General features: G+C 42.0%; 1 long non-coding RNA gene across 2 annotated transcripts in view; it reads right to left on the bottom strand.

Moving 5' to 3' along the window:
- LOC136559472 (uncharacterized) overlaps positions 1–25,838 on the bottom strand; it is a 39,911-nt gene extending 14,073 nt beyond the window's left edge. For both annotated transcript variants that reach the window (XR_010784009.1, XR_010784010.1), the window contains exons 1-4: positions 25,744–25,838; positions 24,561–24,704; positions 19,070–19,204; positions 9,444–9,575 (exon numbers count right to left, since the gene is read on the bottom strand). This is a non-coding gene — a long non-coding RNA (uncharacterized lncRNA). The remainder of the gene's footprint in view (positions 1–9,443; positions 9,576–19,069; positions 19,205–24,560; positions 24,705–25,743) is intronic.
- Between the last annotated feature and the right edge of the window lie 246 nt (positions 25,839–26,084).

Here is a 26,084-nt window from a genome sequence, read left to right as displayed (position 1 = left end):
GGTAATAAAGCAAATAAGCCATTTATTTTGACTTTGCAATTCCTGTTCCAAATAATTGACTTAAATATTGCTGGGTATTTTGCCTACATTAAAAGTTGTAGTAAATGTGTACCTAAAATTTCTAGCAAACCTAAAAGCACAGAACAATCCAGGCTGCAAATGCACATTCTGTATATCAACCACTGTAGCATTATCATTTGATATTTTTACAACATGCCAGCTTCCCTTCTAAAAAAATTCACTATTAATATAAATTTTATGGAATCAGCAGCATGCTAGGGATTTCTCACAGATCCTGTCCCTGAAGAATCTCCAGAATTCAGCAAGGTGATCAAATCTCATATGTCAAGTCTTCCAGTGATTACTGTCTTCAATTCACCTCTTCAGTGCTCTGGAGTTTGCTTCTGCTCCCACAGAGCATCCAGCCTTCCTGGTGAACTGCAGGATGCAGAGCAGATTAAGGTCTCCACTCCTGACTGAGCAAACCATTTTTAAGCATATCTTACCTGTAAGTGCATGTGTTGCTTTAGTAAGCAATGGCATCACCAAAAAGTATAGTCAATCAAGTTGTCACACACCTGTCTGAATAGCTGATGCTATAAACTAGAAAAATCCACTGGCACAGCTTTGGAGCTGCTCTACAAAAACTCACAAGTAAGGTACTTAGGCACTGAAACATATCAGTCAGGAAGAGTATAACAAGAGGAGCATGAGCAGCTACAGTGGCACTGTTTTTCAAAACACACTCAGTGCTTGTGGGAAGGCAAGGTTGAGCCTTCTTTTAGGTTTAAAACTGAACCTGGGAAGGAAGGCAGCTGCTCAGGGTTGCACATGAGTCACAGAAGGTATGTGAGAAGCTAGCCTACCTAAAATCTTCTGGAGGATGGTAAAAACTGTAGTCAAACTTTCATAAAAGGTTTGTTTTCACTAAATCTTTGTTCCTGGTTTTACATGGGCTTTAAAGCAGTGTGGTAACTTTATTCTATCAGTAACAAATCCCAGCCAATGAGAACAGCACATATTCCCAAAGGCAGCTGGACAGTGTGGTCCCCTGGGAGGTGAGCAGATGTAACCAGGATGCTCAGCACCTGCAGTGGCTGTTGAAGGTAATGGGAATTGCTGGTACTCAGCACCACTGATGCTTGGTCTCCAGGAGAGGAATTTGTGATTTATCATGAGCTTATTGATTACTGATGGACACTGTCACAAAGACACATCCTTGAAAGGAAATGAAGTTTTCAGTCCTTGTGTAGGTATGCACCCATGGGCTTCTGTCTACAAGGTGATGTTTGAATTCCAGGCACACATCTGAGAAGTTGGTATCACAGCACACTTGCTGTGTGCTCATCAGGGAAAATCTCCTCAAACAGCTGCAGTTAAGCTCAGGTCACACAAGAGGAGAGCCTTGCTTTGGTACCTCTCCAAGCCCTCCTGACAGTGGGCTGGGGCTTATGGTGGAAGAACACAGGCCCATGAAAAAGCACGCTACATTCAATTGCCTTCAGGACATGATAAATGTCAGGAAGGCAGTACACAAAACATTTCCAGACTTGAGCCAGAGAACAAAAGTGTGAAGCTCCTTAGTACAAGGTCTAACTCCATTTCATATCCACAGGCCCCAGAGGTGCTGTCAGGTAAAGAGAATGAGTCATGGGTACCTACAATATCCCTTCTCAGCAGTCTTTATCTATCACTGCCATTGCTCATCCGCTAAACAGCCAGAAAGTTATGGAGAAATATTTTGTTCACATTTTACCTGTACACATTTCCAGAGACTTTAAAAGAAAGAAACCAGAAAGGAAAACTTAAGGAAAAAAAGAAAACAGAAAGGAAGATATAACCACTTGCATGTCCCTGGGATAGAAGACCCACTTCTTCATGAAAAGCATCATGGTGCACCTGGCACAACTGCTTCTATTCAGAGCCATCTGTATTGAGATGCCTACTCCAGATGCAGGAATCCTTTGGAAACAGGCCCTGGTTGCCCTTCCATTTTCCCTGCAGCCTGTATCAGACTCTGTGTAACTTCTAAATGCTGGTCAGGAAAGACACACCACAGGTTTCTTAACACACTAAGACAATCCTGCCTTTTGGAAGTCTCACTATGCTCTTTTGATCCAAACAGATGTTATTGCTAGTAGCATGGCATAGATCTTCAGTGACTGTAAATGACAGTGACCTGTTGATTTTGTTGTTTTAACAATTAGTTACACCACCCAAAGATCCTGCATACCATCCAAACCACTGCTCTGCATATTATGCACTCTCTTCCCCAACAAGGTCAGGTATCAGGACTGCAAGAACAGTCAACAGGAGTTGAGATGGTTTTAAACTGGGCATTTTGGCTTCCAAGTAGTAAAAAAAATCTTGTGTAAAACTGCTTGGGCACTTGATTCTCAAATAAGCAGCCTAGAAGAAACTAAGGACTTTTCTGATCTGAAATTGCTCATGCTTTTTAAAAAAAGCATTTAAAAAAGCTCCTCAGAAGGCACCTGACAAATTACTTAACCAAGATTCGGGGGGACTTATGGAAATGCTTTTCAAGTAGTTGTTGAAACAGAGGTGCTCATAATTTTCTGAGGAAATAAGTCAAAATTAATCAAATAATTCCAGGAGCAGGAGAATTCTGCAGCCAGGCTCCTTATTCATCTGTGTCCAAAGGTTGGACTCTTCCTTGGTATGAAGAAGGTACAAACCATGACTGACACCTCCCTGAACCTGAGGCTGTCATGACACCTCTCTCCCAAGTGCCTCTCTCTACAGCCTCTCCTCGGCCCATCTGTGTTTTCTTCCCTTCCCCACATATATAATTTAAATGAATTTGGTCAAACAGATATTTTCAACCACCTGTCAAATTTGGATTACACTGGTCAGGAAATCAAAGTTATATTGGAGGAAGGACACACCTGCACAGAGGCCAGATTTTAGTAGCTTGCTAAAAACTCCCCAACATGCTCAGTACCTGCATTGATGGAAGCCTGCAGAAGAGCTTCATTACACCTAAACAGCACCAAGTGCTCTGGAGTGGGACCCCACAGAAAGGAGCACAGTCCTGGCAAATCCTGTGCCCTAGAGACTGCCTGAGCCCCAGCCCAGCACTCCAGAGTAGCTGTGTCCTCCAGAGGCAGATTCTCCAAGCTGCAGTTGAGGAATAAACACCCCTTGAATGGAGGCCCACCTCTCACTGGAGCAATGGCTAAAAGCAAGGCACGGGGCACTTTCAAATGGACAAAGGTGGGGAAGACAGTATGCAAAACCCACCTACCTATGAGAAGATTAAATCTTATCCAACAGGCCACTTACTTCCTCCTGACAGTCACACCTGACACACAGCCAGCACAGTAAATGAGATTTCAATGTGGGCAAGCAGGAGGCCAGGCACAAGTCTAGAAGTAAGGGGGTTTATTTCTTACTGAGGAGCTTGATAGCAGAAGTGCCATGGTCATTCTTTCTAATTTCAGGGACCTTTTAAATAAAGTTCCACTCCAGAAGCCAAGCATGAAAGGAGAGGAATGAAAACTCTTTGATAGATAAGATATTACAAGAGACTGTCAGAAGCTTGCTAGGAGAATGAAGTAACACTCTGGATACTGTCATTGAAAACAATAATGAAAGAGTACACCATTTTCTTAACTGAACTACTATCAAATCTATGTTACTGCCACACAACATATTTTTTGTCCGAAAGTGCCAATTTCAAGCTATGACTATTGATCTCTATCTACCACTCAAAATTAACTGCACTGCTAAGGAAAAGTGGCACCAAATCGTTTGAGAACATCAAACAGTAAAAAGCCAATGGGGTCAAATCAAGGTCAGAATTTGATGAGTAGGGTGTCAGAAATTTAATCCATTTTGTCTAAGATAATGTATAGCGCCCGTATTGGGGCTTTTTTTCCCTTTCTTTTCTGTAATTTTTTTATGCTAGCTTCTCTCAAAAATATCACAAAACCAGACCTCAACTTTTTTTTTATGAACTTTTTTTCCATGACTGGAGAGAGAAAAGATTAAATGGACTGCAACACAGATGGCAATTATGCCTCTGTTTATTTCCTAATGAGTTACAAGATTATTTTTTGCCTTCTGCCACATCATTTCAGAATACAAGAAAACCTTATCTTGAAGGAGACTTGAGGAGACAAAATAACACTGTTAAAAGTTCCAGTCCAGCTGAAGTGTATTTAAGTGAGACTGAAGTGTATTTAAAAAAAAACAACAAACAACCAAAAAAAAAACCCAACAAAAAAACCCCCACCTCACAACTTTAACCACAAGTAAAGTCCCATTCACTTAAACTCAGAAATGATGGGTAAATCTGTTCCACCAACTGGTGAATGTGGTGGCTATCAAGTTCATTAGTGGCCTCACGACAAAATATTCAACAGCTCTCATAGTGCCATGTTGCATGTACAACTCAGCATTTGGAGAAAGTTAATTCCCTGTGGCTAGAGAAGGTTTCTCCTCTGCCTCCCAGCAGAGCCATCTGTGCCCTTTCACTGCTCCCCATATCACCCCACCTGCCCCAGGTATTCCCCAGCCTTGGAGAGCTGACAGAACCCATTTCCAGCCCAGAGAGCCCACCCACAGCTGGGAGCACACTGACCCTGCTTCAAACTTGAGGCTTCAAACTTGGCTGGGGCCACTTGCTTTTGAAACCCAGGCTGAGTAACCAATTTGATAGTGGCAACACTGTCTGCTTCTCATATCACAGTCTAGTAATTAGCATGCTCTTGAAAAGAAGCATGAGATATGCATTCAGCAGTTCAAACCCCTGTCTCTCACCTCCTCAAGAAATGCCTTAACCACGGGGTTTTGGATAGGGGGACTCCCCTCTAAACCAAAATTCAGGCTTTGATCCTAAGAGGGCTGAATCCTCAGCCTAGTGATCAGGACACATGGCTGAAAGAGAAAGATCCTTTATCTGAGAACTTTTCATATGTTTTAGGCAGTAACTGGGGGTGGATAATATGAATTTGGATCTTGTCAGGAAGAGACTGAGTGTGACCTCCCACCTCCTACCAGAATACAAAATATGCAAAAGAGGATCCATTTTAAAGGGAGAGCAAGACACACACTCCTTTCTGGAACAGCACTACCTCCGTGCTGGAACACACTTGCTATCTGCAGTAGTAGGTAAAGACATCCCTACTCGGGAGATGGCTGGTGCTTCAGAAACACCCACATCCTCAGGACATTTCTAATTCCTGGCTCTAGAGGTTCCCCTTCAGTGTCTGGAGATTCCTGCTGCCTATGGTGAGCCTCAGGCTTATCTATCCCAAGGAAGTTCAAAGACAACACAACTGCTGTGGTAAAGACAGGGCACAGTTAGGTTGAATAATTTGTTACCTAAAAATGCTTCTGACAGATGGCAAGGCTGTTCTGGAACACTGTGAACATAACAGATTTTGGGACAGGGTGCTGAAGAGAACTGATTTTAGTGAAAAGTTGGATTTTTATCAAAATGACCTTTTCCACTCCAAGTGCCTGCTTTGCATAGAAAATTACAAAGAAAACTCCAAAATTTGATAAGAAATTGAACATCCCAGTGACTTAACTGGAGTTCTGGTTTGGATGTCATTATCCTTCATGGCCCATTGGCTGCAACTGGGCTCCATGTCCAACATGCATCATTGCCAAACGTTCCCATGATGTATCACAACAGCACAGGAACACAGAAAATCATCATTCTCATTAAAAAAGCTCAGAGTTTAAGGAGGAGAGTGGAACCATTTGCCCTGAACACTAGCAAATTCCTTAATCTGACATGGAAACCAGTTGCTTCTACCTTGCTTCCCCCCTCCACCCCCGAAAAACCTGCAATATTCACAGTCCATTCTAATTACCAAGGCATTTTCAGGCTGTATTCCTAAAGAAACGAGGCTTAGTTGTTGGCACTATTCTCCTTTTATCTGTCCAATGGTCAGTCCTGTGTCCCTTCCCTTCCTGTCTCCCCAACGCCTTCAGAACCTACCCGACAGACAGGGAAGGGGGAAGGAGCTGTGAGTGCTGGGTGGGAAGAGTAGATATAAAAATCCTTAGTTCTGTTTTGATACTTTGCAACCACAGCACAGATCTACACAGCAGATCAGCAAGTCTCTGAGGTTTGAGAGGAAACACTGCCAAAAGATGGTATTTCTTTCCCCTCAAAAAAAAAAATGTTGAAACAGTTTATTACTAGGTGTTGTATCGCATCGAAAGCTTTCAGTTTCAGTACTTGTGTGACGTATATACCAAGTGAAGAGGGATCTTACTAAAACCTTCCAGGATGAAAACCCTCACACTAGCCAGTCTAGACATTCTCCAGTAAATACAAAAGTAGGATTAGATGGTGCTGCTATTCTCACCCCAAATAAAAATGAATATAAATTAAATAATAAAAATTAATTAAAAGAAAAAAAACCCCACAACTAAATCAGGTGAACATTAGCTAAAACAAACTTTAGTATGAGATGGTAAAATGCTACAATATAACTTAATGAGGTAAATCCATTAAAATACCAATACTTTCTAAAGCATGTATTGAAGAACATTTTTGTCTTATGACTATGCAAAGAAGGAACTTGATTTTCTAAATAAGAGTGGAAACCAACTCATTGTCTTCTATTTGGTACTTAGCTTCCTACATATCTAGCTATTAAATTAAGAGCTTACTGATTTTTAGTGTCTACTTAATCTCTTGGCTTACTTTAGACTCCTCTTCTAAAATGTTTCACTTAAGTGAGATGAAAATTGTTGATTTCTGATACTTTACTACATATCTAAGAAACAGAAGCATGGAGCATGAGGAGAAACTTGACTTAAATTATACACATCTGTCTCTCCAAGAAAAGGTTTTCTATTTGTGTTGGAATTAACTTTTTTTCCCAATACCTGGTAATTCTCCTGGTTTCTATATACATATTCCACAGAAGAGGCAAAGGTTACTGGTGTATAGCATTACTTCTGTACCATGCTATATGTTTTCAATTAGGCACTCCCACAATGATTTCCATATCTTGCCACTTGCTCTTCTTATTTCTTGATAAGTGATGGCCTTATCAGGAAGACGGGGGCGAGTCTGTTACTGCTTTGAGTAAACAGCCTAAAGGTCATTTTAGATGTTGGCTTTGACACTCTTGGTTCAGTAGACACCCACCAAAGCTGTCACCAGTATGCTGAAGTTACCCTCATGGAAAAACAGCCTTTCAGTAGGTCTTGGTTTCTCTTCAAAAGAAGAGACCACTAGTGGGCACTTAAGGATGAAATGAGGAAAAATCTGTCAAATTCCCCTCAAAGATACCTGACAGAGGCATTTGGTCTGAGGTCAGGATCTAAGTGTTGGAGGTCTTGCTGAGGTCTGCTGAGGTTAGGTGAAAGTCCTCATGTGAATGGGGTCTCTGAGTCCCTGTGTGCCCCAATGGGTGCCACAGTTCTAGCCAGTGCTCAAGGACCTGTTAAAGGAGGCTTCCCCAAGAAGTGACAGCAGCAGAAGACATCCCAGCCACATGGGCACAAGTGACTTTAGCAGATGTGGGGCTATGAACACTAGAATGAGAGGGGTAAAACCCATGGCTCACATGGCACCCCCACTTGGAGTGTCCACCTGCACAGCTGTCACACACCCCACTGCCCTCCAACCCAGGCTTCTGCAAGTACCATTTCTCTCCTGCTGCACAAGATTGAGCAGTGGAACAGCAGAAGGCACAGCTTTGCTGAAATAGATGCATCCACTACCAGAGTGTGTTGGCAGCACACAGCACCACTGTGCCTCCATCAGTAAAAGGTCGTTCCAACACTATACTCCTGGCCACCTTCTCCCACACAGTCTTCAGCATGAAAGCAGGAAGAACCCAGCAGACAGATCTAAAGATACCAACATCCTGCAAAAGAAGAGCTGCATGACTAAAGCTAAGATCCAGAGCAAAGGCCAAAGCACCCACAGGGCTACAGCAATATGCCTTGTATTGACAACTCCACAGACTGAGTAGCACATATTCCACAAGGGACACCACCATCCGAGGCAGAATCCAAAGTTCACTGCAGAATAACTCCTGAAGACCTTTCAGGAAACTTCCCACAAACAAAAGTAACTTTCTTGTCAAAATTGGGTACTTCAGGCTCCTTGGTTCTCATTTTAGGTACCTGAAGATAAAGTATTTCAAAAGACTATGAAACAGGCAACTCTCACTGGAGTCCCATGGAAAGAGGTACTGCCCCCAGGATGCTATTCTGATACTGCCTGGTGCTTCACCTCTCTCCCCTCACACCAGCATGCAGACAGCTTATTAGCAAGGCATCTCAGACACTTCTTTTCTCCAGACTGTACACAGCACTTCCAGTAACTGAGGTAAAGTGTCAAATCATTCATCCTGCTGGAACATACTATCTGTGTCCACTTTACAAAAGTGGAAAGGTGCAGCACAGTCCAACCCTCCTTGTCCAGCTAGACACATGTCTGAGATTTTCCTTAAAAGTGAAGGGACAGGTTGTACTGATACATTACCTCCATTTTTCTGTAAAGAGAGGCAAATGCTAATATATATGCTGTTAAATTTCTATAGGAAGGTCACCTTGTATCATCTTTGCCTCACTTCTGTGCACTAAAAAGGAGAAGAGAGAAACCAGAGCCATGATGAAGAGCTACAGAAGACAGCAAATACATGTGTGTTCTTCCAAGATGATGCTGTCTTTTCAGAGCCAGACACTCAGGTTACTGCATCTACCAGCCCTTTTGCTTCAAGACACACATGACAGTAGCTACCAAAACATCCTGTTCTTCTTTTCCACCATGCCTTTTGAAATCCAGCTGTAGCCATTGTGACCTCTGGCACTGTCCTCACAACCAACAGGGGCTGTTCTGCTGCCCTTAGAGGTGAAACTTCTGGTTTTTAGAGGAGATTCCTAGCACTATTCACTCTGAATGGCATTATCATGAAGCTGCTAATAGATAAAAACTACTGAGGACACATCCCATTGCTCCTTTTCCCTCCCTTCACTCCACAGCAAATAAGGCTTCAGAGCTCAAGGCTTCAGAGACCTCTGCAAAGCAGTCAAGCCCAACTTCCAAAAAAGCCCTGTATGGTATTGTATAGGCACAGTCAGAGCTGCTTTCCCCAGACACAGGGCTCCATTTTCCAGTACATAATTTTCACTTTGTGCTAAACAGACAACAGAGTGTGAAAACTCCCTTTTTTGGGTTTGACATTATCGTACAGACAAGAAAACCATCTGCAGTTTTCAGCTTCAGCTTTTGCTCCAAGTTGGGATCTTTCTGTTACTTTTCCCAATACATTTTCAAGCCCAGACACTAATTCAGGCTACTCCCCAGTTCAGCTGCTCTCCTACTCTGTGAGTAATGTCTGCTTTTTAGCATGATGCAGGAGCCACCAAACAGCACCTGAGTAGGGTGTTTATAATCCCAGGATGCCATAGCACAAAGCAGGCTCCTTGAATCCAGTACTTACCCAAAAAAAAAGAGCATGAGCTTGCCAGCTGCACAGCCCAGCAGTGCTCACTCATGAAGGGTAGAACAGCACCGGTGGAACTTCACTGCAGTCCAATATCACAACCTGTCATATCTTCCTTGCTAAAGGAATCTGGGTAAAGAAAACACAAGCTGTATTTAAGCAATAATACCTTCTGGGAATGTCTAGCAACAAGTGCTCTGAGGAACAAGCTGTGCCTCTGGCCCTTACCCTCACTACTCAACATTCTCAGGCTGAGTTAAAATAGCTCAGTTAAAAGTCATAATTGCTATTCTCAACAGTAAAATACTTTTTTTTTTAATGTACCTTTTAACATGCTGCAAAGTTAAACATGGTTTGCATGTTGCCATGGATATGATTTCACGTTTATAAGACTGGTCTTTCCTGGCAGCTAAATGCCAGCATGGGAACAAATAGCAGAACAGGGTTTTGTTTGGTGTTTTTCTTTGTTTCAGATAGCAGCTAACTACTTTTCTTATTAACAAGCTTTTGATTTTACTGGAGTTTCTCTAGGAACAGAGTTCATCTCATTGGCATTAAACACATCACAACCAGTCCTCCAGGCTGTGTGAGCAGAGCCCTGACCTCTGTGGCCCACTCATGAGAATCAGGGTATAGGGTCTAGCCTGAGTATGTTTACACATCTGCATGAAAACATCCTTTATCTCTTCTTGCTTCATCTCAACACAGAGAGCAGGGGTTGCGCTAGAACCAACTTTTATTCAAAATAAAAACATTATAAATTCTGACTAAAATAAGGTACTGAAGTTAGGTTTTCATTTAAGGAGAGGAGCAGTTTCATTCCATAGGGTCCCAAGAAGAATGTCCAAAATGGAATTGCTAAATTTGTATCAACTTCAAATCAGCTGCATTCATGCAGAAAGGCTAATGGAGCAAGAATAAAACCCAGACTGGCAGGAAGGTGTTACCAGTTCAGAATACCAAGTCCAAATGCCTCCTTCTCATCCACACCTAAGGACTCGTGCCCACATCTATTTCAAAGGCTGTGGGTGTACCTCTAGTCCTTCTGGATGACCTATGTGGCAAAAGTCACCTGGTCTTCAGTGGGACAACATTTCACCCCTCAGTGAATGAACCCAGGGATAACTTTTGCCTGCTGGTTGGTTACATGTAGGATTGTATCAACTCAGCTGCTATCACTAGGAAATCTGAAAATAAGATGTAATTGCACAGACAAATCTGGGGATTACACCATGTCCCTCCAAATCACGCAGCCAGAGTGTTTACCTCTGTCTGTGTGTTGCTGTCATGAAAAATCCTGTACCTATTTCAGTGTCAGAGATACATATCAGTCAAACCTGACTTCAGCTTTTGAAGTGGGTGGAGAGCAACACCGCCCCTCTCCTGTGCTGGAGCCTGCAACTAAACTGCATTTTACTCACAAACATATCTGTAGTTCTGCTGTGTTCTGACTTTTAAAAAAAAATCTCATTGGACAGACACCACCAGCAAGTTTCTCCACTCTGTGGAGTGTCTTCACAGCCCTCCCACATAGTGAAAATGACTCAGACTAAACTACTAAATTTAGGGCATTGGTATTCTATGTGTTACGCTGGTGTTCATACAAGTAATGCCTTAAACAGTAAATTTCTGAATTAAGCATTCAGGCATCTTTTCTGTGCTGCATTTGCCACTGAAACAGAACGGCAACGAAGGTGGGCTGAGGAGGAGGTTATTTGGATCATGATTTGGCTTGTGTTTTGGCTAGAGCTATATGGGAATTTGAATGAGGTTTGCATGCACTTTTAGAAGTACCTAATGACCCAATATCATGATGTTTGATCTCAAGTGATGAGATCGTGCAAGATTAGCTGCCCTTGGGAGATTCCCCTCATCTCAGGCAAGAGACAGCAGGCTTTGACTCACAACTGGGGAGGATTTCTCTTGGGATGAATAGACCAAATCCCACTCCTCAGCATCCAACTCAGCCATCTTTGTGATGTTCCCCTCCTGGAAGGATGGTTCATGAAGCAGCTGCTGAGCTGCTGGTTGCAAATCCATGTAGTCAACTAGATCGGTACTTCTGTAACTCAGTATAAAATACAGAGAACTACTGAAAGCTTTTTATTTGCAAATCAGATCCTGCTTCATGAGCAACAATCATCTGTGTAGCAAGGACAAGGTAGTCTGGAAGAAACCCATGATGGCCATGAAGTTCTGTGGCTATCACCAGCAAGTCAGGGCTTTGCAGAGAGATTGGCCATGTGGTCACTACCCAGAAAAAGGGACAGCAAGTCCCTGGCCCTACAAGGAACAGAAGAAGCAACGAGAGGGATGGGATAAGAAGAGGAAGGGGAGAAAGAGGAGTGCTAATGAACTTTGTCAGTTGAGGCACTCTTTCCATTCTGTTTGCTTAAAATCCCCAACAAATCAGTGTGAGCCTGAAGTCAGGCCAGAGCCTGGCCAAGCGACCACACTCTCCTTTAATCTGACCACACCACCTGCTGAAGCCAGTGAGAGTTTATGTGGGTATCTCAGGCAATGACATAGAAGCAATGACTCATCTATTAATGGACTTTGGTTCTTTATCTGGCTGCCAGGTGCCTCCAGAAAGGCACAGCTTTCCTAAATATTAGTGTTTTTTCAAACTGCTGAATAATTTTTACAAACACAGTTGACGATCTTTTATCCAATTAAAACCATGCAATTGCTAGGAGCCATGTGAGCTGTTTACATTGCACATTTCTATCACATGTCCTTCCTTTGTTCCTCATCACTGGAGCACAACTCTTCAATAAAAATTATGTTCATGCAAAACCACTTTAACACTTTTACATAATCTGTTGTAGCTTCTAGGAATGCTTATACCATCTGATGCACAGTATTTCAACCTGGGAAGCTGGGCATTCTTGTCTGAAGCTCTGCAGAGCAGGTAAAGAATAATTCTTTTCAGTAAAACCCACACCTTTTTCTTGTATGACCATCTGCCCTAAGGAAAATTTCCACAGTACAATGTCTATTCTTGTGCTGACCCCACCCAAGAAGCAATGATCTTCTGTACCCCAAAGTGCCCACTTAAGAGAATCTTAAAAACCCATGCCTAGAAGTGACCTGGAGGGATTATTTAACCTCTTTCCTTGCTCTGAAACAGAATAAATAACTTAGACCATCTCTGAAAAACATTCATCACACTTTTTCTTGCAAAAATTCGGACAAGAATACGTCACTTTCTCCCTAAGTAATCTATGCCATGATTTTACTACTAGTGCAATTAGAGAACATTTTCCTAACGCTTGAGCTGTGTTTCTTCACTTTATCACCTCGTATTTGTCCAAGCAGGCAATTTTGACTGGGTCAAATTACCTCATTTTATCCCCCAGATTTTGACTGGTAGCAGAGTCATAATGAAGGAAAGATGTTGAAAGTCAAGATCAAGAGATATACCAAGATCAGATTATCTATATATATGATATCTACTGCATACTAGTTGCCCTATAAACTGAGAAATTCCATTAGTTAAATATTAATTACTCTTGGAAATTACGTTTTAAAATCATTTTACAATTTAGGTCCATACAAACTGTCTGACAAATCTGTCCCACTATCTGTCCAGGAATCCAAATCTCTTTCTTGAGTGGATTTCCAACTTCATCAACACTTCCTTCTTTAGAATACTTAAAGGCGACTTGTGAAAAAGATAGGGACAAACTTTTTAGCAAAGCCTGTAGGACAGGACAAGGTGTGATGTTTTTAAACTAAAAGAAGTCAGGATTAGACTGCATGTAAGGAAGTAATTTTTTACAGTGAAGGTGGTGGAACAATGATACAGGTTGCCCAGAGAGGTGGTGGATGCTCCATCCCTGGAAACATTCAGGATCAGACTGGACTGGGCTCTGAGTGACTTGATTTAGTTGTAGATATCTCTGCTCACTGCAGGGGGCTTGGACTTGATGGCCCTTAAAGGTCCCTTTCAACCCAAACCATTCTGTGATGCTGTGAACAAGTAAATCTTCCTTGGTGAAATTCAGTTAAAGTATCTCCCTAATAACTCCTACCTTGTGAAAGAGAGTAGCCTCAAAGTATCCTACCATGGTGATACATTAAGGGGTTTTGTCATACTGCCTTTCCAAATAATATCCACATAAAATGTCCCTTTGCCACTAATAAGTGCTTCCAAGAGTTGCTCAAAAGCATCTTTCCACTTGTCCCAGGCAGGTGGCTTAAATGACACCCACCTGTCAAAGAGGCTCTGCTCTTTCTCTTTCTATCCTCACCCAGACAAGTCTGTCCTTCATTATTCCACAACTTCAGGACAAGCATGGATAACACTTCTCCATTTCTCCAAGCCTGTCTGTACAGAATGAGCTGTATGAATGCTCCAGTCCTGAGTCTGATCCCAGCAAATTTCTAACATATCTATGAAATATTTAATTTGACTCTACTGCTACAATGCCAGGTCCTTTTTCCATATTTGTACTGATGTTACCTTCTTAAACTTCGAAGGATGCTGTTGTAATATTAATTCTTTTAAACCTTTGCACTGACCTCTTTCAAAGTGAACATGAAGTCCTTTTCTCACGAGGCTGGTGAAGGCTGCACTGTGATAGAGCCCCATTTCTTCATCACCTGGGAGAAATTCAAATCCCTACCTTCAAAGTATGGCGTTAGCAAGCGCCAAATATGTTACTTCCACACTTTTGATTTAAAAATTAAGTGGTTTGGTACTCCTGAATTGAAACACTTAATTTCTGTGTGCTGAACCAAAGCAAAATATTTTGATCTGACCCAGTTTGCCTTCAGTTTGTCTCATCTGTCCAAAGTGAGCCTCTCTGTCCAAGCTTTTTCCCATGATCCAGCACTACGGTAGGTAAGAGGAGAAATTGCAACACACCCTTGGTTAGATAATGCAGAGATGGGAGTGGCTGTAAGAAATAATCAGGATACAAAGCTTCCTGTCCCAAAAATACCACAGCAGTTCACAGAAATGGCTCAGATTCAATATTAAGTAACACACAGCAACCCAGCTCAACAAACTGTTTTGAAATGGGTAAAACTGACTCAAAGCAAAGTATTTCAGTAGTACCCTCCTGGCAGTCTTCCTTAAATTTCAATCTCACAGAATTTCTGCATAAAAGTCACTTGAACACCAAGTATTTTTTAACATAATATAATTAGTAACTGTAGAAATAGATCAGTCATCATGACTTGCTGCACAGGAAGATCAGAATACTGATTCATACATACTTTATATACATTGAATTGCTTCAGAAACCCAGTACTTTTACATCTTCTTCATACCATGACAGTTCAAATGGAGGTCTTTGCTCTGCAATGGCTTGCACATGATGAGAAGTGATGCTAATCATGAGAACTACCAGAAAATTCTTTTGAGCCAATTAGATGGCATCAGTCACAATGATATTAGTCATCCATTCCTCACTCTGAGGAGAAGGAACCAAAAATTGTCATTCATCTACTCCTGAAGCTGTGGAAGACATGAGGGAAGTGCACTATTTCCCATTCTTTTTGCAACCATTGTTACACAGAGTGACACGAGCTGCTATTTTCTGTTCCTTTTCTAGGAGAATGGTGGTTACTCTCTGTGCAGGTTATAAGAGAGACCTTGATCTCATTTAACTGTTTCATACTTCCTCTGCTCTTTCTTGATCACCACAGGACCCAAAAAGAAAATGGCACCAGAAAATGTTGCCATTAGCTTGATGCCATTAGCCTCAGCAGCTTGTAAGGGCAAGCTGAGTGAGATGTGACTGCTGGCTAACAGTGACAGAGGAGAGAGTTGTCACACCTGGTGCCATGACTCAGCACACCAGTGAGAATAACTAGAAAAGCATGAGAAGTGGTAACCAACATGTGCCAAAAAGTGGACACTCCAGGAAAACCTTCCAAAAAGCTGATAGTGAAGCATCAGAAGATGCAAATTGCAGAGGGTTAAAGTGGAGGACTGTAAGAACAGAGTGAGGAATAGCAGAGAGACAGACTGCCCTGGAGCAACCAGCCTAACAAACCACTCTGCTGGGATCAGTAAGTACCACTGATCTCAGGGAGCTGTGAGCTGGGGCAAGTCCAGGAGGAACTGATATGAGGAGAGGCTGATCAAACCCTATTTTTCCACATCAGGATGGTTTGGGTACCCCAGAGATGCTGGTGTAGCAATCTATCACTTTCACCCCAGCCAGGAGACCAGACTACCCAGCAGCCCTGGTGAGCACAGAGATCTCTGTATGTGATGCTGTTCCAATGTGAGAGGCACCTTTGAAGCACTCAACAGCCATAAACATCTCCAAGGCACAGGCTGGCCAGCTCTGGAAATATCAACTCTTGAAATCCCTCCTACACTTCATTTTTGGAAGACAGAGATAGTGAAAATGAGGGTGAAAAATCAGAAATATCAACCCTTCTAACAGAGGGGTAAATAGAGCAAGTTAATAGTAAAGTAATATTCTTGAGAAGGCAAAGAAAGATCTGTGGCTGAGAAGTCAAGATGCATCTGGCACATCTGGGGAAACTCTGCCAAGGTTTTCATGGCATCTGGTCCTCTGGGATCACATTTTGGCTCACTGCCCAGTTAGAATTTGCCCTTGAAGGATTTTATGGGCTAGATTCTCACTTAGAGTAAACTGTGCTGCTGCTTTTTAGAAGCTGGACAATTTTGAGCAGGAGAGAGTTATGTCCCAGATCTCAGACTGGTAGGATGGTTTTCTCAGGGGTGCTACATCTGATGGCTTCATAATGAAAGGAAATATTATCCATGCCATGAAACTTCAATTCAACAAATTAGAAAATGACTTTACAAGTAGTCACGTTAACAGATGGTACAAAATCCAAGTAGCAAAGATCACAATTACTTCTTCACATTTTGCATTTTGTCTTTTTTGTGTGTGTGTGTGCTTCAGCCCCAAAGAAACAGATTATGACTCAAGAAGTGGAGCTAATTAAATTATAACATACTAGAAGGAGATTTGGCTGTGTTGATATATCTGGAGTGTGGTAAAGCAAGATATTCCTCTGTAAACACTGAGATACCTCCCCAGGATATCTCATAATTATGAAATAATTATGAGTATCTCCAGAATTAGTCTTAGATTTGAATGCCAACCCTAAAACTAAATCATGCCTGAGCTAGATAAATCAGATAATCTAAGACCATATTTACATACCTATAAAAAGAAGATGGACAAGTGGAATAGTAACTGCTCCTTGCAGTTGTTGCTAGGCCTCAGCTTTCTACATCCAGCTGCACTGAATCCAGATTCATTCTCTTCAAGAGATGGTATCTAGGACTCTGATTTGTTTTCCACACTGTCCAGTAGAAATAATTTAATCATAGTGAAATAAGACTCACAGCAGCCCTCTTCTTCTCAGAGGAAGAGAGATCTTCCAGAAACTGTGAAGATACAACTTTAATTATATTCCAATGTGCAATTATAACAAATGCCGTTTTGCCCCATGCTAACAACATAAAAGGTCTCTGAGGTGGCCCCTGCTTTGCTTGGTGAATGAATGAAGCAACGCTGACCTAAGAGCTGTTGATGTATCCCAAAGGGAGGGGAACAAACTTTCAGTGCAGAGCATCTTCACACCAGTACACTTCTCTCTCCTCCAGCCTCTACTTGACCTGGACATACTGCTGGCAAAAGAAAACTAGGAGAGAGGTTTCTAATAGATGAACTCTACTAGCACCTTCTACTAGGCTTTAAGACATGTCCAACCTAGTTGTCAGTGCACATCCTGCCAGAAGTTCCAACTGCCCCTGCAGAGTCAACAGAAGGGAACATCTCTCTGTGTCTGATCATACAAGAGATGCTCACTGAAGACATGGCAAAGAGGAGCTCTGGGCATATGCAGTATGCTCAAGCATCTGCAGCAAATCGATCTGTCTGTGGGCAACAGATGCCTCTGCAGACATGCAGCACTCCAGGCTCTTTTTATGCTCATTTGCATTTAAATACTGCTAATTGGAACTCAAACTTATACTTCCCTGGCTCTGAGCAAGAAAAGCACACCCCTTTAGCCTAGAGTTAATGCCTAGGCTTAGCTAATTGTCCTGGCTCTCTCCAGCACCAACAGAGACAGGCAGTGCTGCTGTATGATTCACTCTCCTAAATCCATAATGAATCACTCTGGCCACCTTCAGTGAAGAGGAGACACACAAGAGTGCCCATACCTGTTGCTTAGAATACAGACCGGGCCTCCAGACAGCTCAAGAAGGATAAGATACAGCCTACCTGAATGGCTTTGACTTTTCTGTACCTAGTGGTCAAGGCAAATAAAAAAGGAACTCGGGCTGTGGCTTTTGGACACAATAACCTTACAAAGATACAATGAAAGCTGTAATCCAAACACACCAGTGTCAATTACAGTAACACATGCAGCAGTTCCTGTAGAAGTCAAAAGCTGTTCCACATGAAACTCAAGTGTGCCACAGCCTGTGTGCAGATGTGTGTCACTCATCTGCCCAATACGAAGGCCACTGCCAGTTCACATGCTGTGTATGTTTTCAGTCAGAAAAGAAATTAGGTGATTGATACAAGGGTCTGGAAACCAGGTCATGAGATTCCTTCTGCATGATCCTGGTGTCCTGCACGAAACTTCCTGTCCAGACAAACACCTGTAACCTCATGCTTTCACCATAGCTTTAATTTATATCCTTTGCTTGGCTTCTGCAGTACTTTTAAACCTTCCAGAGAGAGCCTGCTTGGGCCCAAGCTGCACTTCTGGGCAAGTGGCAGGGAAGAACAAGGCTCTGCCTGTGGGAAAGCAGATAGACTCTCCTGCTGGTTCCAAAGCTTCTGTGGGGGCACACAGCCAGGGCAGGCTGCCAGGCTTCTCTCAGCAAGAGCTGCATTGCCAGAAATGACCCCAAGGGATCCACTACATCATACAGAAGCACAATATTTACATGCACAGACCTTGTGCCCCAGTGTCCCCAGAGCAGCTGCCCTTTCTGCAATGAGGGTTCTGTCATGCCCATGAGAGGGCTGCTCAAGGCCCATTGGAACAGGCCCAGGCACTGGATCAAGTCTGACCAGCTCTGGAACATCCAGCTGTGTGGTGTGACATGTTCCTTTATCTCCTGGAGGGAATGGGATTTTATGCATTTTCATTCTAAACACACAAAGCAGGTAGAGAGATGAAATACAGCACAGTCAGGCTCTGAAAAAACTTCTTGTAGGTATGAAGACTGCAAGTGACATACATCATTCTTCATTTAACAGTTCCCTGATCTCTGACTTGTGGATTGTTCTCCCTCTGAAAAACCCTAACTATTCCTTTCACATGGGAATTTTGACCAGAGCCATTGAGATGTCTTTACACATAGATTTGGCATAGCGACTGCAATGGCAGTGAGATATTGATCTGGCTGGGCACAGCTTGTACCTACCCTGTGCCTGAGGCAGAAGAGCAAATGTCTATGTCAGCTATACCTGGAAAGAAAAAGGGTTTCTGTTTGAGTCAGCACACAGCATCAGGCAGCCAGGAACTGCCTGCTCCACTGGGCTCCTCATGCTGATGACAACATTCCTCAACAACCAGCTTTTGAAAGATCACAATGAAGAGTATGCCACCAACTGAAATATGCTTATCAGGCAATATAAGCTGAATGCTTTGAGAGCACTACTTACAGCACTTTGTCCTGTACATCTTGTAGGATCCTTCTTCCAAGGCTTATAAACTAACCAGACTGTCTAGACCAAGTTGTGTATGTGCTGTGGATAGACACACCACAAAGCAAGAGTAGCAGGAGGACAGTTTCTTCCCTGCAAGTACATCATAAATAATACAAATCAGTCTATGAACGATGGGAGAAGACTATCAAGTGTATGCAACAGTCGTGACTTACACCTACCAGAAATGTGTGCCAACACATCACATCAATTGACTTTCTTTTCACTTGGTCTGCATCTGACCTTGCCATGTTCATTCCAGTAATAGAACAGCTTCAACCTCCAGGTTATCTTTCAAATAACATTTTTCAACTGATAACATGCTCCCACATTTAAATTAACCAAACTTTTTACTACACTTCAGTCTATTTTTTCATACAGGTTTAATGCCAGAATAGTTGGGAAAATGAAAGAGTACCTTTTTAACAAAAATATGTGGTTTAGTAATTGCAGCACATGTCAAAGTCAACAATCAAACAGCTCAGGAAATGCAAGGTAATGTTTTCATTCCAATTATTGTTTTCTTAATTTAGCAAATAGGATTTTTGACTGCATTTAAAGAGGAAATCAGCAAAGCAATACTAAATTTTCTGTAGAAGAAAGAGTCATAACTCAGGTTACCACAGAAACAAATTTAAGCACACTGGTGCCACAAATCAAGTAATTAGGCAGAAAGAATAATTTAATGTCTTCAAAAACTAATTATTTATGATACCATGTTATGTTTGGGATATAAATATTTATTATCTTGCATTTTCTATACCTTCAACCCTTTCTAATAAAGGGCAATTCAGCCAAGTCCAAGCAGTGAACAGTAAGACAATATGATGTTATATTTGCCTCTCCCTTGAGAAGCAGAAAGTACATTTTATGTCAAATTACTCCACGCATAGGGAACACTGCAATATTGTGTACCTACAGCCATCCATGGATTACACTCCTGTGTAGAGCCAGCAGCAGCCTAATAAATTTAAATAAACTGCCATAAAGTAGTCAGGGGCAGTCTTTTTAGTCTTGCCATACAGTACAGCAAGAAATGTATTGTGTTGTATATTTGCCTTGTTACTTAGCTTTTCCTGACAAGAAGCAAGTTTACCTAAACACCAAAAACAGAGAGAACTTTAAGGCTTAAATCCTTATGCTCTTTCAGCTAGACATCAGTAATATCCATTTCTTCAACAACTCACAGTGCAAAGAGTTGTTACTTCCCCTGCAGGACTCTAATCTGATAAGGAGCCAAGACTCAAGCCAAATCTCAGCAAGAAAAGAAAAAAAAATATTCTGTCTTCCTCTTTTTTTTTCCCCTTGCTCACAGAACACTACCAAACTGGCCTTTAGTATAAGTTCAGCTCAGAAGTAATTCTTGAAAGCCCATTGGTGGAGAGTGCATTTCCTTCTCCTTTCAGGTTGAAAAGGAAACTTTCTGTGAGTTTACTGTAATGGAGTATTTGTCTGTATCAAAAACACCCTGACCTCTCCAGCCACAAGATTAAATACCAGCAGCCCACTCTGTCACTAGTTCACTATTAGGAAATTACATGGGAGGAAAGACACAACATAAAATTCACAGGGAGAAAAATAGAAAAAAAAAAAGACATCGGTAGTGGTGGGAGTGAATGAACAAGCTTAATAATGAAGCCAGTAAAAAGGAAAATACCCTCTGGCCAATTGATAATAAAAGGTTACTTGAGGCAAAGGGTCAGATCCTGAGCAGTGCAAACTGGCCCAGCTTCTCCAACCTCAGCAGAGCAACAGTGATTTACAGCAGCTGCAAAAAGCCCCAGGAGACAGAAAAACCCAGCTATAAAAATGGAACTGGAGGCCCACATTTTGAAAAGCTTCCACTCACTTTTAGCACCAGACTGAGGTACAGAGGTGACTCTGAGGGTTTGTTTCTGCGGGGGAGCTCCTGTGAAGTAAGCTGAAGTGTGAATTTACACTGCATTTATTCTGGGTCTTAAGTAGGCTGTAAATTCACACCCAACCTATTTTACAGGGATTTCCCCAAGTAGATAAGCCCTAAATTTGCCTCCTAATCATGGAGGTATACAAAATAAATAGATGCTTTCAAAACTGCAGAGCCACAAAGGAATCTCTCTCTTGCTTGTAGGGCCAAGTGGGTACTGAATAGTATATATTGTATTGTAGTTCTGCAAGTGCATGTGCCTTTCTTTCAACCACAGACCCCTAGGTCCCCTCCAGTTATCTCTCTCAATATCTTTTTAAACCCCTGGATCTGTCCCAGCCTCATGTCAGACTTCCATAGCCCAGCCCCAGGCCTCTCCCTTCCCCACTGCAGTTCCACATATGAAGATTCACATTTCTTTACCTACTCACCCCTGACCCTCAGGGGCAGCAGTAACTCCTCATCCTCGTGCAGAGGTGTTGTCTCCTACCAGTTTCCTATTATCAACCTATCTAACCATGCTCTGATCATTCATGCCTCACTCACCCCCAGAACCACTGGATCCCTGGGTTAATGCATGTCCTTTGAAACCTCCTTCAGAGTCATAAGGTTAACTCCATGCCAAGAAATCTTGCCAAGAAGCTGGGCAAGATTATTCACACTTTCTTGGCTGGAAGATGCTTTTACACACAGCCAGATGGGCAGGCAGAGGCCTTTGGCAGGAGCCAAGAGAAAGCAGCTGGTATGGTCACAGCTTCACCAGGGTCCTCAGGATGGGGATTTGGTCCTCAGCAGGCTAGGGGAACCAGCTTGAATCACACAAGGCCTGGGCTCTTTCCCTGGAGACTCCCTTTCCCTGGGAGGGACAGTGAGGCTGTAGTGGAGCAGAGCATTTATGCCTTGACTAACCTAGGCCAGTGCACTACTTGAACAGCTGCCTGTGTTGGCTCAGGTGTCAACTAAGTCCCACCTGTGGCCATATCACTCTAATACAGTGACAGTGCTGTATCCTGAAGGATCCTTTCCAATAAGTCAATTTAGCAATATTCTCTGTCACCTGAAGCAAACACCAGGTTTCTCAAAAGCAACCTGGAATGCTTTCCTTCGGTGAAATGCCTGATTTTGCAAAGCATGCAAGTCTGAAAGTCAGTTAACACTTAAAAGTTTGAATTTTCAGGGTATAATTTCTTTCATTTGTAGCTTTCCCAAGCTATAGATTTCCTGTCTATTGTCTCTCTCTTGGTGTTTATAACTCCAGAGCCTAGCTATTCTAAGTCCTTACTGAGCCTACCACTTATAAGGTAAAAGGATAACCACCAGCATATTCCCTAAACAGGGCAGCCCAGAGAATTCAGTCACCAAAATACATCCAGCAAGGCAAAGGAACAGGGCCCTCCATGTTATTTTAACAACCATTCCCCTGAAATCATTGGCAATACTAATCTATTTATCTTGCAAGTAGACAAATGTACGTGACTTTCCCATGCAATAAAACACTGATTAAACTTAGAGCATTTCAGGCAGGTCATATTTCTCAAATGAAAATCAGACTTTATTAACCCTCAAAGGAAATTCCACATAAAAACAAAGCATCAAAAAGCCAGAAGCATGTAAGATTTTAGTCTGCATTTCAGTCAAAATTCAGTGATTCCTTTAACTGCTCCAGTTGCAAAGTTTTCAGAAGAACAGTAAGCTGTCCTTAGAAAGCTAGCCAGTAGAAGGACCACTGCTCTCCACTGCACTCCTCCCTACTCTGTCACATTGTAGGGAGGCCTTTATGCCCTGCTAAATGTAAAATATTTTAGAAAAACAAAACCAGGAAACAAACTGGGATTTGGTCAAGAGTTCATGCTAGCTGAATCACTGTGGTGTGGAAACCACCAGCTCTAAAGATGGAAAGTCCAGAGCCATTCATTACCTCAAAGAAAGAAAAGAAAAAAAAAAAGAAAAAAAGACCCTCAAGACCCATTTAGCTTGCTGGTAAGCTGCTCCAACACCTAAAACATAAAAGAGGCTACCTATTGACAGATGCCTTGATCTTTTTCCTCTTCATCTCTCTCAGAGCACAGCCAGCAATTTGATCTGCTCCACAGTTTTTCATATTGGGTGCAGCGAGAATTGTTTAAATGTCACTCCCTGACTCAACATGCAGAAATGCTGCAGGGTCAGAGCACTGCTTCTTCCCTCCACATCCTGCACCTATTGCCCTCTTCAGCCTTTCCCAAAGGGAAAATATCTACATATTTTACAGATTGAATATGGCCAGTTTCTAAGTAGAAATCCATTCAGACTCCTCTGGATTGCCTTGGAACCTCTCAGATAACTAGAGGAAATATTGCTCAGAAGCAAATTAAAGACAACTGCTCTTGGACAGATAATGGGCACATTTAGGGAGGCATCACAGCCATTTTGAAAGAGGCCTGGAAAATCTTAACATTGTTAAAATGTGTATTCACAGCTGCTGATAAGATCTAGTAACGATGTCTGTGTTGTGCCGGTGCATTTCATCGCCTTTCACAAGCCAAAATCTTACCAGCAAATCATTTCAGCAAACTTTAAAAGGCAGTGCTGTGCCCAATGCTTGTAGGAAGAACAGTTCTTGACAAGCTCACCATACATTTTTCACTTTCCTTGTTTCCAAAGTACTGGCATACAGAAACACACTATACTTAGGCACTAAATACATTTGTCTCAGCTAACCATCACATTATTTGACATAATGCTGTCACTAAAGCAAAGAATCCTATCAGCTTCCAGACTCACCTGAATGCTGTGCAGCCTTTTGTCCATTCTGGATGGGGTGACCAAGAGCTGCAGCACAAAGGGGATGAACCTGTGCTGCAGAACCAGAGAGCTGGTCCAAAGGCTAAATATTGTAACATGAGGAAACCTAGGATCAGCAGTTCTGCAACATATTTCCTTACACAGACTTATCTCCATCATTTATTCTCTCTGTGCCCCCGCTCTGTAAAATGGTACTTTTATATAACAGTCTCTGTGAGAATATGGTATGAAGTGGCACATTGACAGGGAACATGGAAATACCTCTGAATCTATAACTCTACATTACCAATCAGTCATCTTAAACACCCAAAAATGAATGATTCCAGAGAATGTTACAGTGGAAGTGACTCACAAAAGACTGAAGAATCAACATTCTCCTGAACTGAATTCAGTTTTGTGAGTGTAAGCTTTAAAGGGTTCATTTACCATAGTGATTCCATTTGGAAAGAAGTCTTTAAAAATTATAAGCATCTTTCTACAGAGTAAACTGCCAGCTAGCAGCAATGTTATTTCATAGCACTGGTGTCAATGACCATGGAAGCCTTCCAACTCAGCAAAGTATGTTCCATGATGTCTTGAGAAAAAGATATATAAAAACAGCACAATCAAAAGCCTGTTGTGCATTAGTTTTGCACACTTAATGGAGCTGATGCTACAAAGTACTTCTAGCCCTATCAAAATTTCACAGGCAATATGTCAGAAGACAATCCATCCTAAAATACTAAATCACAGTACACTTCAGATATGCACCAACTTTACCTACAGAGGCTTGCATCAACCAATGCATCAGTCTCCCTTTCTCTTTCTTGCAGGGCTTATAAGGCATGACAGCTCCTGGTGACCTCCTCTGGTGCCCTGGTCCTCTGGACTCTCACTGCTTTCAGCTCCACGTGCTGCCAGCACCTGTAACATGAAACAATACATTCTGAGTACTCCCTCTGCCCCCTCCCATTACACTGGTGTTCAAGTTTGGAGTAGCAGTGTGATTCTGAAGCCAGAATGCCCCACTTAGTGTGCAGCTCCCAAGCACAGAGCAGATTGCTTTCAGATGGAACTAAGCTGGAAGAGGTACCCCAGCAGCACAGGAAAAGCACACAGGCTCCACATGGTGTGCAGGCCAGGGGAGCTCACAGAGCTGCAGCTCTCCAGGCCCACTCCTAGCTCCTACTACCATCACTTGTGCAGAAATTGCCTTGGAGTATCAGACATTCTTTCTCCTCTGGGCAAACTTAACAAATCTTTTCTACTCTCATCCAACCCCCCAAAAAACAGCTTGATGCTTGTCTTTTTAGACATTTACTCAGCCAGCATCTCCAGTGGATCATAACATTTGAATTATTATATTTTTGGACCAGTCATTAAAATTGTCATTGTTTAGGTTCTTGCCCATCTGCCAGTATTCTGTCACTCACCTCTTCCCTTTTACCTACTTCTGCTCTTGACTTACTTGTCCTGTTATTATGATTTTAGCTATGACTAACATCAAATTAATCTGAAGTAACACAATTTTCTGTGATTTCTTAGATTTCATGTGACTGAATTTCTACGTGAGTTCCACCAGCACAAGCTGAACCTTCACATTACCTACAGAGAAATCATGTCCTTTTCTCTCCCCATTAACTGCAGCCTCTCTTTGTGGGCTAACCCAGGACACACAGAACTGAATGGAAGGATCTCAGCTGACTGCAAGAGGCAGTCCCCTAAATGCACTTAATGAAGTCATTCAAACAACTGATGCTATTTATGTTGAATTTCATGACTATATGACATTCAGAGATAACCATGTATGTTCTGTGTCTTTAGCAAATACATTTTTCCTATTATACATTCTGAAAAAAATACTGGTTTTGTTCTAATGTAATTTTAAGAATCAAATTTATATACAAGACCTTTAGAAAACAGAGACCCACCTCTAGATGCAAAGAACAAACATTTGCATTACCTATTTATATTAAAATATGCAGAAATTTCCAAAGTATTCAGTCAACTTATAAATTTTTATAACTTCTTAGAATTGTTAACATTTTTTTAACACACAGCATTATTTCAGCTTTGTAGAAGGCTCAATAACAATCTTTCTGGTCTGGAAAAAAAGGAAAGAACATTATAATAAAGAATGCAGAATAAATAAAAACAAAACAGTACAAGCCGTACATCCACACATACAAAGACAACTTTCATGGTGAGCTATAAGCAAGTATAATAACACAATGTGCTGCATGTTGATTTCACCAGTGAAAAGAATTTCTCCAGTTATTGAAGACTTTCCTGGCAGAATTTCAG

The sequence above is a fragment of the Molothrus aeneus genome, chromosome 8 (assembly GCF_037042795.1).
Source record: "Molothrus aeneus isolate 106 chromosome 8, BPBGC_Maene_1.0, whole genome shotgun sequence".
NCBI classification, from domain to species: Eukaryota; Metazoa; Chordata; class Aves; order Passeriformes; family Icteridae; genus Molothrus; species Molothrus aeneus.
This window is presented reverse-complemented; position numbering and strand designations above follow the sequence as displayed.